Source organism: Herpailurus yagouaroundi, unplaced genomic scaffold, assembly GCF_014898765.1.
Source record: "Herpailurus yagouaroundi ecotype Mexico unplaced genomic scaffold, PumYag 67700, whole genome shotgun sequence".
In the NCBI taxonomy this organism is placed as follows: domain Eukaryota; kingdom Metazoa; phylum Chordata; class Mammalia; order Carnivora; family Felidae; genus Herpailurus; species Herpailurus yagouaroundi.
The window spans coordinates 1,127,937-1,141,305 of NW_024420499.1; the positions used below are offsets into that span (position 1 = coordinate 1,127,937).

Sequence of the window (13,369 nt, forward strand, 5' to 3'; positions counted from 1 at the left end):
TGGGTCATAGGGTAGGTCTATTTTTAATTTTTTGAGGAAGCTCCACATTGTTTTCCAGAGTGGCTGCACCAATTTGCATCCCCACCAACAGTGCAAGAGGGTTCCCGTTTCTCCGCATCCTCTCCAGCATCTATAGTCTCCTGATTTGTTCATTTTGGCCACTCTGACTGGCGTGAGGTGATACCTGAGTGTGGTTTTGATTTGTATTTCCCTGATGAGGAGCGACGTTGAGCATCTTTTCATGTGCCTGTTGGCCATCCGGGTGTCTTCTTTAGAGAAGTGTCTATTCATGTTTTCTGCCCATTTCTTCACTGGGTTATTTGTAAAACTCAGTTTAAAGCTCACCAGCAGTCTTTATATGAATGTCTATCCAGCCATACGGTTCCATATGATAGTTCTGTATAAGTTTGTTTGTAGGTTTTGTGAATTGAAAAATCAGTTTGATTAAATATAAAATCCTAGGTTTACTTTTTCTCTGAGTATCTTAAGTATGTTGCTCCTTTCTCACTTTTGATATTTGGTACTGCTGTTGAAATGGCTGATGATAACGTGATTTGACTTAGTGATTTTTCCTGGATGATTTTTTTCTCACTTCTCTGCGGTAGAATAATTTTACTAGTAAATGTCTCAAGCTGGGCTGTTTCAAGTCAATTTCTCCAGAAACATAACGTGCCCTTTCAATATGCAGTTCCAAGTCTCTTTTTCTGTTTTTAAAGGTTTTATTGAATTATAGTTTATAATATCTGTGATGCTGTTATTTTAGTTTTTTAGAAGAATTATTATTATAAAGATGTTGGATTATCTTTGCCTTTATTCTGCATCCAATGAGTTTATTATGCTGTGACTTAGAGGCATAATTATTTAGTGATATCAACTAAGAGAGATCAAGCCAAAAATAAATCCATGCTCTAACACAATTGTTTAGGATTGGCTGTTCAGAAACACCTGAAAAGAGTTCAAGATTCCTTCACTTGGCCAAGTTTCCTTGTGTTTTCTAGCAAAGATCATCATTAGGTTTTTTTTTTTTTTTTTGAGTTTTAACATCATAGAATTAGAGTTGGAATGCCTCTGTCTCACTTACTTTTTCTGAACCTTTCTTCTTCACCGCTGTTGTCTCTGTCTTTGTTATTTTGGATTCCACTCTCAACGATTTCTTCTCTCAACGATTTCTTCTCAATGTGAAGTTTTGTCCTTGAGGATAGCTTTAGTCGGTTGTTTTCTAGACTGTTACAGCAATTTCAGATCTCACCAAGGACCCTTTGCTTTATATGTGAATTGGAGTGTACAAAGATCATTTCCAGTTTCTTTTTTTTTTTTTAAAGAAGGGAGTTCTCTCTTTATTTTATTTATTATTATTTTTTACAGTTTATTTATTTTTGAGAGAGAGACAGAGTGCAAGTGGGGGAGGGGCAGAGAAAGAGGGAGACACAGAATCGGAAGCAGGCTCCAGGCTCCGAGCCGTCAGCACAGAGCCCGATGCAGGGCTCGAACTCACGAACCGGGAGATCATGACCTGAGCTGAAATCGGACACTTAACCGATGGAGCCACCCAGGTGCCCCCGTTCCCAGTTTCATTACCTGTTCTCAAATTTGCCTACCACTCTTTAGAGAATCTATTAGTGATTGGGAATTGTTCTCTTATCTGCCTGTCTCCACTTTTTAATATAGTCATACTATGTAGGCTGCAGACAAGTAGTCTGTCCCTAACCACTCATTTTGGGGTATTTTTAAAAATAGTTTTAAACCTAATTTTGTAGATGGTATTTATGGGTTTTTAACCTTTTTTTTTTTTTTTTTTCTATCCTATTTGCTGTGGCCCCATCACCAACTTCCATACCTTTCCAGGGACTAAAATGTGGTGTTTCTACCTCTGCTTGGATAGTAGCCCCAGTAGATTTTGTTGTTTCCTTGTCTCATGCGGCTTTTTTTCTTGATTGACTATTTTAAATAAATTATTTTATAATTCAGGAGGAAAACTGTGATTCTTTGTTTAAATCTGTTTTTTTTTTTTTTTTTTTTTAATCTATGTTCTAGGGGCACCTGGATGCTTCAGTCGGTTAAGCGTCCAACTTTTGATCTTGGCTCAGGTCATGGTCTCATGGTTCACGAGTTCAAGCCCCACATCAGGCTCTGTGCTGACAGCGGGGAGCCTGCTTGGGATTTTCTATCTTCCTCCCTCTCCTCTCTCTGCACCCCGCCCCCGGCTCATGCTCTGTCTCTCAAAAATAAATAAATAAAATAAAATAAATAAAAAAAATCAATGTTCTAGAAAAATGAATTTTAAAATATTTTTAATTTTTGTGAATTACATATCTATACATATTTATAAGAAAGAGAGAGAGGGAAGGAGGGAAGGTTTCCTCTGGTCATAACACATCAAAAACATAATGGATAAAGGTTCATAATTTGAAAACTTTTTAGAAAGTATGCTAAGGGAAAATTTGGAAATGCATTTAACATCTTGCTAAAACTTTTGGTGGAAACACCACTTTTTCTATGTGGATCAAATGATTAAACCATAAACATCTAGTAGCAATATCTTGGAATATGATAAATCCAACCCTTTTTGTAGGTAAAATTTTCCCTAATTGGGGAGAAAATGGTCTTCATATACTCAGTGAGCCCACACCCCTCTCACCACTGGATTTTGGAAAGTTATGTGGAGCAAAACACCAATTTCTACATTAGCGAAATAAACGGAGGGTAGTTAATTATAAGGTACGAGTCAAGCACCAGTTAGCAGAAAACGGAAGTCAATGGTAGTCAAGAGACTTCTGTCAAGAACAGAAGAATGTGTAGTGCTTTGAGTATCTCAAAGAGGTATAATATGGGGTCTGGGAGTAGAGTAATATCATGGAAAAGTCAGTTTAAAATCAGGATGACTTCTTCTCTAGTTTAGATATAGATCCAGTGTTACATTAAAACAGTAGTTGCCAGCCATTAAAGTTTTTGAAAATATTGCTAACTTCTACACATATGTTGGTTTTTCTCATGTACCATGTAGACAAATTACGAAACATGTAAGTCACCAACAGAAAAACAGTTAGACTGGTTTCTTCTGGGGAGTAAGGAGCTATTGCTTTTTATTATAAGCCCTTCGTATGTGAGCAAATACATTAAATACTTTGAGAAAACATTGTGGAAATAATTCAATTAAATTACACCTAAATCAGAGCTGGGTGCTACTCTTTAACATATAATCGCCAGGGTTTAATTTAGTTTTAGGCTCGACTTAATATAGCTCTAGCTCAATAGAAAAATCATGAGTCTCTGGGGAAACATGATATAATCTCTTTGATTTAGTTATCTGAAATTCATTTGAAATTTTCTATTTAAGCCATACGATCACTGCCACCCACATGCCATCTGGTGGCACATCTCCAGATGGCTCATAGGAAGTCATAAGTCTCTACAATTTTGCCCCATAAATCCGAATCAAGAAAGTGCTTCTAAACAGCTTCACACTGCTGAACGATGATGTAGAATTTTCTGTCTTTTAGGGAGTATTTTAATTTTAGCTAATTAAACAACAGCAGTGACCACAAAAGCCTGCAATTCTACTCAGCATCATTTGATTGAAATTCTGGCTCTTCTCGAAACACGACTACACTCCGTGTGGATGAAATTCGCCCTCTCAACTTCCATTTCTGTTTCTGGTGAATCCCCCAAATATAAGAGCTAGTGGGACAATGTTGTTATAGCATATCTTGTTCGTCATGGGAGTTGCTGCAGGAAATTGCCTCTGTTTAATGTAAACTCCTAGAACAGTGGTTCCGAGCATTGGTTGCACGTTGGAATCACCCGGGGTGCTGTGAAAAAGTCCTGATGCCAAAGCACCACTCACCACACGGATTATATGAAGTTCTCTGAGAGTGTGATAAGACTTCTCTGAAAGTGTGAAGGGGGCACCTAGGTTTTTAAAGCTTTCCAGATGTTGACAATGTGCAGCCAAGTTTGAGAGACACTGACTTCGAAGAGTGCTATTTGACTTAAAACTGCATACTTGTGTGAGTAAAGTACTTTGAGGAATTTTTAAAATACAGAAAATGTGTTGCAATTAACTAGGTCATAATTTTGCAGGTTGGAACAAAGACGAGAAGTAAGAGGTGTGCTTTGGAGGTGCACTGAAATCAGATACGAGGTAAAAGCCAAACTTGGTATGTGGTTTAGATCTATCGTTATAGTCTAAAGAGCATTGGGGGGGCACCTGTTGGGATGAGCACTGGGTGTTGTACGGAAACCAGTTTGACAGTAAATTTCATATTAAAAAAAAAAAAAAGAAAAGCCAGCAAAAAAAATAAATAAATAAAGAGCATTAATCACCCAGTCCTAAAAAAAACACAATATATAACCAAAAGGGATGTGAATTATATAAGCTCTTTAATACACATGAGGAAAGTAAACCTCTTGCATAGATAGGAAGAATGAGTTTTCCCAAGACCTAATAGAAGCTCTTACTTAAACGGAGTGCAACAGCTTGTTTTAACACACAATAAAAGAAAATACACATCATAACAAAACAGATTATACATATGTTATGTTTCCCCAAGCACTACTACAGTGTTAATTTATTCACTTATTCTTTTCGATAATGCAGGGTCCATATATTTATTCGGGTGTAACCCTTGGTTTAAAATCGACATAACTTCAAATAATTTGATTTGACAATTTCCACTATTACTTTAAATTCTTATTTACTTTATGTCATTTTCTAGTCTGACCGAGAGTTTAGTATAAAAAGAACATGGCTGTTCGTTACAACAACAACTAAAAAAAACCCAGAAGATTTATTTTCTTTTTTAACTTACCTCTGCAGGTTCTCATTATCTCTTTTTAGGACCTTAAAGCCTAAGCAGAAAATAACAGCACTTACATTTCAATTTATGCTGTAAGTTTTGCACCTGTTATGTATTTACATCATTTATATATAATTTCATTTGAAATTAAAATGTTATTCACTCAATAAAGATTAGAAGCTGCCTCATATGATACCATCACCTAGGAAAAGCTTTCCTTAAGACCAAGTTTAATAGCAGTTAGAAAATCAAAACTTAATTTCCAGTGATGCAAATAAGAGTCATGTTCATGTGAAACATTCTGATGGATTCACGTATTTATACAGTGGTTATAGTTGGCCCTTTTAATATATTTACATAAATGTATATTCATATTAGAAATATATACTTGTATTCCATATAAAATATGGAATATATATGTATAATACAGAAATGTATGCATAATATATAATACACATATTATATATAAAAATATAAAATACATTGTGTGTATATTATAAATTTATATATATATATAATATATATATACACCCTATGCCATCTAGAAAGAAAAAGGAAATTAGAAGATCGGTTAATTAAAAGTTTTAAGTTTTTAGACCCACACTATCTTCCAACTGTACATTTTGTTACACCTTGAAAAGAGCCGTAAATACTAACATCACCATTCCTGAGTTTGACCTGCATTTTTCTTTTTTCTTTTTTTTTTTTTTAATTTTTTTTTCAGTTTATTTATTTTTGGGACAGAGAGAGACAGAGCATGAACGGGGGAGGGGCAGAGAGAGAGGGAGACACAGAATTGGAAACAGGCTCCAGGCTCTGAGCCATCAGCCCAGAGCCTGACGCGGGGCTCGAACTCACGGACCGCGAGATCGTGACCTGGCTGAAGTCGGACGCTTAACCGACTGCGCCACCCAGGCGCCCCTGACCTGCATTTTTCTATTTAAGTGTTTCAAAAATATTATTCCACTGGCAATGGAAGTTCAAACAGGCATACAGACTCATTAGGAGAAACAAACCCACACGAAAAAAACCCATGTTGTCTTAAGACAAAAATGTGATATATGTGTACAATGGGCTGTTATTTGGCAGTGAAAAAGAATGAACTACTGATACATCTCCAACATGGATGAACCTTGAAAACCTTATACTACCATGACGTAAGTCAACCACAAGGACACCATATCATATGACTCAGGGCTGAGCAGTTGTGGGAGATGGGGGCTGCCTGTTAATGGGTGCAGATAGAGTTTCATTTTGGGGTGTTGAGAACGTTCTAAAATTAGATTCTGGCGATAGTTGTACAGAACAATAAATGCACTAAGATACACTGAATTGTACACTTTAAATGGATGACTGTTGTGGTTTGTAAATTAAAAACGCTTTTTTGTTTTTGTTTTTTAAAGATAAATTCTGACGCTGCAGAAAGGCTAGTTTGGGGTTAATTCTCCTTAGGAGATAACCTACTTACATAAGAATATAGGCCCCACCTTGAGGCGCCTGGGTGGCTCAGTCAGTTAAGAGGCGGACTCTTGGTTTTGGCTCAGGTCGCGATCTCACTGTTGGTGAGTTCCAGCCCCGTGTTGGGCTCCGTGCTGACAGCGCTTAGCCTGCTTGAGAGTCTCTCTCCCTGTCTCTCTGCTCCTCCCCTGCTCATGCTCTCTCTCTGTCTCTCTCAAAACAAAACAAAACAAACAAAAACAAAGAAACAAACATTAAAAAGACCCAAACAATGTGCTTAACGAATGAATGAATTTTATCATCATCATCATCATCCTTATATCCAACACCATCGTTATCAAATTTTAGGAAACATATGGACACACAGACTGTCTCACTTGTGGGAGTTAGACTCCATTGAGTATAAATGTGACATGGGTGCCATTTATCACGTGGTGTCAGCTACTACAATTACAGATAGTGTGACTTTGGGAAAATTAGTAATTTCTGTTGTGCTTATCTTTAAAATTCAACCCACAGAAGTGGGGGCAGATCTCACTCTACTCGCTCATGGTTGAGGACATTTACATTTCTTTTAAGAGATAGAAATCATATTCTTAATTATGGAAATCGACATCAATGCAGCTTTGTCTTTTATTTAAAAAAAAATTTTAATGCAGCTTTGTCTTTTAAAATTTTTTAATGTTTATTTATTTTTGAGAGATAGAGACAGAGCATGAGCAGGGAAGGGGCAGAGAGAGAGGGAGACCCAGAACCCGAAGCAGGCTCCAGGCTCCGAGCTGTCAGCACAGAGCCCGACGCGGGGCTCGAACTCAACGGACCGCGAGATCATGACCTGAGCCGAAGTCGGACACCCAACCGACTGAGCCACCCAGGCGCCCCAAGCTTAGCCTTTTAAAGCTAGGATTCTGATAAAGCTACAAGACAAATACTGTGACACAGAAAGGAATTTCAAATCATAGAGGTAAGCCTTTAATTTGGGGGAACAATGGTCTGGAACTTTGTGATAATATCTTAATAAAATTCCAAATTCTATGTGTTGCATTTAGTAGGTGGAAAACTCTCACCGAGTGTTTATGGAAATTGTATGAAGATAATGCCAACCTTAGTTATCTTAGAAAATAGAAACTAATGGACCGTGCTATTGTGGAGGATGAAAATAAATGGCAGGATTAAAAAAAAAAGTAAAATAACTTCCTTTATATGCAGTCACAGTTTGATTTGTTTCAAACACTTGACATTTCCACTCCCGCCCCCCCATAAGTTACGGAATTTTGAAAGCATTTGAGTGGTGCTTTTAACGGACTGCTTGCGTATTTGGGGCTTTTGTGAGCAGAAACCTGTGTAAGAAGCATGAATTATATAGTACCGAAAAAAATTATTGGAAGGGCATTTGACTTTTACCTGCCCTCTCAGTATTGAATATTTATATGAGTATTGGATATTCTAAATGTTCTGTCAATATTGGATATCTTATCTGAGATTTTATTCTATGGGGTAGTATTTTCTTTTTTTTTTTTTTTTATGTTTTTACTTTATTTGTGAGAGAGAGACACAGTGAGAGCTGGGGAGGGGCAGAGAGAGAAAGAGACACACACACAGAATCCGAAGCAGACGCCAGGCTCTGAACTGTCAGCTCAGAGCCCGACATGGGGCTTGAACTCACAGACTGCAAGATCGTGACCCGAGCTGAAGTCGGACACCCAACTGACTGAGCCACCCAGGCGCCCCATCTACGGGGTAGTATTTTCATATACAGAGCTCCTTTACCATCTTTTTTAGCAAATCTTTTCCAGGATCTACCTGCCACCAACATCACATTAAATTCTCTTCTAAACCTGCTTCACTATTTTACATAATTGGCCTCGCCATCTTTTCAGTCACTCAGAGTTGGTATTTCAGTTATTTTTGACCCTCTCGTTAGCTGCCAAGTTTATCTGGGAGAGAAAGAACATATCTTAAAGGGGTAATAGGAAAGCCAAAAGAATTATTTTCTCTTATGCTTGGGGAAATTTGCGTAGTCAGTTATTATTTTGTATTTTCTACTTTTCAGGCGAGAGAAACACCTTGCCGGTAAAGGGAAGGCTATTAGCATCTATTTCTTTAAAACACATTGGCTGCTATTCTGCAGATGAGTAACATCCACCAGTGACTTATTAGCTGAGGGAATAGTGTCCCCAGTCAAATATTGTCTGCAGATGTCCTTTCTGGGAAGGAAGGAAAGTGGCAGGAGAGGGTAAAAGAACCTTGCTCCAGCTCCAGCACACTCAATTTCTTAGCAATTTCTTACAGTTTCTTAGCAGCCACTGAAACCCAGCTAAGTTTGTTTGTTGGTTGGTTTTTTCAGAAAGCAGAACATCAGGATATAATCATGGTTTCCTGACAGTTAATGTAAGGCCAATTTTGGAAGTGGAGTTTCGACTATTTACTAAATGAAACCAAACATATCAAAAAGGAGGCCGACATCAGAAAAGACACAGTGTTTAGATCCATGCCTGCGTGGCTTATGTGTCTACCCATCTAATGTGGCTTCACCTTGGGTACCAGCCAGTAGACACAGGCTATGGCACTTGAGGACTTGCTCACACTGGGAGCCATTAAAGTTTCAAGGTGACTTCAAAATGAGTCATCATTTTGAGAGGACACATTCAGCTTTTTCTGAAACAGTCATTCTGAAAGCATGTGTAGTGAGGTAGAAACTTCATCGGTGCTAAACAGATTGTTCTTTTTAACTCTTTGCTCCTTGTGTTGTTTTCATATTCCACCGTGTCTCAGACTTGGGCACTTAATAATTGGTTACTTAAGTTACCCGTTAGAATACAGATAAACCATTTCTGGTCTGATGAAACACGTCTGTTGATGGAAAGTGGTGGTCAGAGACCTTCTTGAAGTCCTTGCTCCTCAGCATCGCCATCTAGTGGTGAGAATCTCAACGACTACAGAGACTTCCAGAGATTCTAAACCTAGCAGAATGCATGGAGGTCGTCCAACCGTGTTACACAGTCACACAAATACCGCAGTTGACTTAAAAACCAAGGTATACCTTTGTCCAATCCAGAGGATCTAGCAGACTATATTTTTATGCTGTGTTAGAAGGAAAGAATTTACACTGTCGTTACAGGTCGTGTTACGTGAATATTCCAATCATTTAGAGAAGTAAGTGGACCCATGATATACCCTGTTTGTATGTATTTGCATTTTTTACAATAGTCGTTCTTCCAATGGTACGATCAATGTCGTTAATTTACTGCTCAGAAGATAGATTCTTTTGTTCCCCAGAGGTTTTTGTTTTTTTATACACACTGCTTCACAACCACAATCTCTGGGTCTTTGCCCTCCTCTCCTCTTTACTATTAGTAGAGTTGCAGAGAAGAATCTCTACTCCTTCCTCAGGCGAATCTGTATCCATATGGAACTGATGCACCATCTGGGCATACCAAATATCACTGTTAGGATTTGAACTTTTTCCTATGCATAGGTTTCAAAATAGATTTTTCCTCAGCCTAGACCTATGATCCCGTTTTAAAAATCCCTGCCTTGCCTTTGCTACCCTCTAACTCTATAGATTCTTTTGGGCCAAAGTTCTAGAAAAACTAAAATATACTCAATGCCTTTACTTCCTTACCTTGAAGTCATTCCTTCACTCTTCCCAATATGGCAGCTGGCCCTATTGTTCCGTGGCAATTTTTCTCTGAAAGATTCCCCAATGGCCGGGCTAAATTCAAGTCTGCCGTAATCCTAGGCCTTATAACAAGGTCTCACAATTTATACTTCATTAAGCCAGTATATTATGTAATAATTAATTTTTTAATGTGTATTTAATTTTGAGAGACAGAGAGAGACAGAGCATGAGGCGGAGAGGAGCGGAGTGAGAGAGAGACACAGAATCCAAAGCAGGCTCCAGGCTCTGAACTGTCAACGCAGAGCCCGATACAGGGCTCCAACCCATGAGCTGTGAGACCATGACCTGAGCCGAAGTTGGACACTTAACCGACTGAGCCACCCAGGCGCCCCATGAGCCAACATTTTTAATATTCATCTATATCGATGGCTGCAGATGTGCAATATCCATTTATATTGTGCATAGTAGCCCATTGCATGAATGCAACCACAATTTATCTCTTCTCCTATTGAAGGGCAGTTAGGGTCTTTAGGTTTTCTCCCACTTTTATTTTGACATAACTGACATGGAGCCCTATGTAAGTTTAAAGTACACAACATAATGACTCGACATATGTAATGTTGCAAAACGATTGTCACGGTAAGTTTAGGTAACATCCATCACCTTGTACAGTTCCTACAAATTTTTTTTTCCCCTGTGATGAGGATTTTTAGGATTTACTCTCTTAGCGACTTTCAAATACATCATACAGTGGTGTTGACTATAGTCATCATGCTGTACATTACATCCCCGGTACTTATTTATTCTATAACTAAAAGGTTGTTTTGACCTTTTGACCACCTTCATTTGATTCCCTCTTCCCCCTCCCCCCCCAACCATCTCTGGTGACCACAGATCTGATCTTTTTTCTATGAGTTTGAATTTCATTTTTCAATTCCACATATAAGTGAAATGATAGAAGATTAGTCTTTGTCTGAATGATTTCAGGCCTAATGCCTTCAAAGCCGGTATCCATCCTGTTGTGAATTGCAGGATTTTCTTCTTTTTATGGCTGAATAATATATATCACATAAGAATTACATTCCATTATGGATATATATATATATTACACACACACACATATATATATACATATACGTATATGTATATGTACACATATGTACACATATATACATATATATGTGTGTGTGCATGTATATATACATACATATATACCATATATATATACATATATATGTGTGTGTGTATATATATATGTATATACAGATATATGGTGCTGATATCTCTTTGACACAATGATTTCTTTTCCTTTGGATATATACCCAGAAGTGGGATGGCTGAATCATGTAGTTCCAACAGTGCACCAGGATTCCCTTTTCTTCAGATTCTCATCAGCATTTTTTATCTCTTGTCTTCGATAATAGCCATTCTAACAAGGCATGAGGCGATATTTCACTGTGGTTGTGATCTGCATTTCCCTGATGATTAATGATGTTGAGCATCTTTTCATGTACCAGTTGGCCATCTGTATGTCTTCTTTGGAAAAATGTGTATTCACGTTCTCTGACCATTTTTTAATGGGATTATTTGTGGGGTTTTTGATGTTGAGTTATAGGAGTTCTTCATAAATTTTGGATATTTATCCTTTATCACATACATGATTTGCAAATATTTCCCCCCACTACATAGGGTTGCCTTCTCATTTTGTTGCTTGCTTCCTTTGCTAGGCAGAAGCTTTTTAGTCTGATGTAGTCCCTCATTGATTTTTGCTTTCTGTTGCTTTTGCTTTTTGTGTTATATCAAAAAAAAAAAAAAAAAAAATCATTGCCAAGACTGAAATCAAGGAGCTTTTCCCCTACTTCTTTCCAGGAGGCTTATGGATTCAGGTCTTACATTTAAATCCTTAATCCGTTTTGGGTTAACTTTTGTGAGTGATGTAAGATAAGGATCCGATTTCATTCTTTTGCCTGTGAATATCCAGGTTTTCCAACACCATTGTGGAAGAGACTATCCTTTCCCCACTGAATATTCTTGGATCCCTTGTCAAATACTAGTTGACCGTACATGTGAGGGTATATTTCTGGGTCCTTGATTCTGTTCCATTAGCTTATGTGTCTATTTTTACGACAGTACCATAATAGTGTCATTACTATAGCTTTGTCATATAATTTGAAATCAGGAAGTGTGATGCCTCCAGCTTTGCTCTTTCTCAAAATTTCTTTGCTTATCCAGGGACTTATGTAGTACCATATAAATAATAGGATAATATCTTTTTCTTTTTCTTTTTTATAATTTTTTTTTTTGAGAGAGAGAGAGAGAGAGACCATCTTAAGCAGATTCTATGCTCAGCACGGAGCCTGTTGTGGGGCTCAATCCCACAACCCTGGGATCAAGGACCTGAGCCCAAATGCTCAACTGACTGAGCCATCCAGGTGCCTCAGGATAGTTTTTTCTGTGAAAAACGCCATTGGGATTTTGATAGGGATTGCATTGGATCTGTAGAGGGCTTTGGTAGTAGGGACATTTTATCAATTAACTCTTCTGATCCATGAACACAAAATATCTTTCCATTTATTTGTGTCTTCTTCATTTTCTTTCATCAACGTCTTAGATTTTCTTTTCACTTACTTGGCTTTATATATAAAGCCTATTGTGTTCTGTATCTTAATTATATAGATTGTTACTTTACTAAATTTTTTGTCATTTATACTATTTTCCATTTATTCTTTTGGGTTTTCAGTTATATAATCACATCATCTGCAAATAGAGATAGTTTTACCTCTTCTGGATTCATATTCTCAATTGTTTTCTCTTATCCAATTGTATTGGCTAATACATCTAATGCAATGTAAGTAATAATAGAGAGAGCAACCGTAGTTTTGTGGGGGAAGTCTGTGACATTTACCAATTGAGAAATATGCTGGTTTGGAGTCTGATGGTTTTACATATGGAAGTGTATACATAGATTCCTATTTAATTTAACGTTTTTAAAAAAATGAATGGTTGCTGAATTTAGCGGAATGCCTTTTAGGCATCTTATTAAGATGATAATGTGTTTTTCCCCTCTTAGTTCTATTAATATGGTAATTGTGTTCATTTGCTCTTTATGTTGAACCACTACTGCATTCTCAAATAAATCCCAATTAGTTATGTAATCCCAAATCATGTGTTATTTTTTAATGTGCTGCTGGATTTTGTTTGCTAATGTTTTATGTAAGATTTTTGTATTAAATATTTATAAGTGACACTAGACTGTAGTTTACATTTGGTTATCAATGTTATACTTGCCATATAAAAATAATTTGCAAATTTTCTTCCTTTTTATATGCTCTGTAATAGTTTTAGAAGCATTGGGATTCACAAACCTTTAAAGGTTTTGTAGAGTTTCCTTGGGAAGCTAAACAGGTCTGGTGCATTTTTTGCAGGTGAATTCCTTACAATTGTTTCTATTTTTCTTTATGGGAAATACTCTGTTTAGTATTTTTATTTTGAT

General features: G+C 37.2%; 1 pseudogene; it reads right to left on the reverse strand.

The window, feature by feature from the left end:
- LOC121025725 (tigger transposable element-derived protein 1-like) overlaps window positions 1-13,369 on the reverse strand; it is a 32,740-nt pseudogene that overhangs the window by 4,433 nt on the left and 14,938 nt on the right.